Raw genomic sequence first — 1,204 nt, 5'->3', positions numbered from 1 at the left:
GGTTCCCCCTTTCCAAACGGGTCTGGTTTGGAAAGCAGAACCCACGCCTTCGCCTGGGTCTGTTTGGGAGGTGGCAGCCTCGCAGGGTGTCTGTTAGTGCCACCTCATCCTTGGAAGCTCTCTCCCCGACGCATCCCCAAAGGCTCCTCTGCTGTGTTTCCGCTCTCGCCTTTTGCAGATCCTGCTCCAGTTCTCAGCTTCTCTTGCAGGGGTTTTGGCAAATGTCATCTTCGTGGTGGTCCCACAAACTGGGGTTTACTGGCTGGAGGTGCGGGCCAGGGCTTGGGATGTGTTTCACTAGGCTCCGTGCAGCTCCAGGCTGCAAACCCTGTCCCTGTCCCTGTCCCTCCGGGGGCTCCGTGGTCTGGCAGCCTGAGGGGATATTTGGGGGTGTGTTATGTGTGATGACAGCCTCTGTCTTCCTGATGGACGGGGAGAAGCCAAAGGAGACCCCTTTTATGAGGCTGCATGGGTCACTGAAGTCGGGTGCATGGACACCCCCCACCCCCCCCATCCCACCCCAGCATCTCTTGCTTTGGCAGCTCCCAGCAGAGTGAAATGTTGGCTGGCTGAAGTCAGCAGTGAATTTGGGAGGGAGGTAGAGAGAAAAACGCCAGCTATCACACCGTGCCCTTGACTTTGGGCACCAAATACTCCCAAATGACATGGGTGGGTGATCCCATCAGCTCCTGGGTGTCCTGGGAGACCCCCAGCACACAATCGCCACGTTCCTATAAAGACACACATTAGGCGAAGGCACAGGAGCTGCTTCTCTGTGGCGGACAGAATTGCACCCTCTGCCCGAGGCTGCGTCGCAGCTGCCGGAGCTAATTACCGTGTGGAGACAAGTCTCGACCCCGCGGCAGTTCTGGGAAATCAGCGCCGCTTCGGTGCTTCATCCTGAGCCCGAGAGATTAACTCCAGCTTCGCACTCTGCCGATGGCCACCACGGTGTTGAGGATGGAGCAGGCTGAACCCAGCGTGGCGTTCTCCCCGCGGGACACCTTCCTCTGGCAGCGCCAGGAGAACCATCCTGAGCACCAGCGAGCGGGGCCACCGGAGACTGGACCCACTGCTGGAGTGACTCCCAGTCCTGCTGCTCCTGGAGGTGATGGGGAACTGTGGCTGTCATGGTTATTTAATGAACATCTTCCATGGCCAGCTGGAAGGGTTGTCCTTGCCCTTGTGATTGCCTCCTCCAGAG

The sequence above is a fragment of the Buceros rhinoceros genome, unplaced genomic scaffold (assembly GCF_000710305.1).
Source record: "Buceros rhinoceros silvestris isolate BGI_N320 unplaced genomic scaffold, ASM71030v1 scaffold10185, whole genome shotgun sequence".
Classification (NCBI taxonomy): Eukaryota; Metazoa; Chordata; class Aves; order Bucerotiformes; family Bucerotidae; genus Buceros; species Buceros rhinoceros.
The sequence above is the reverse complement of the archived record's forward strand: the minus strand, read 5'-3'. Positions refer to the sequence as shown.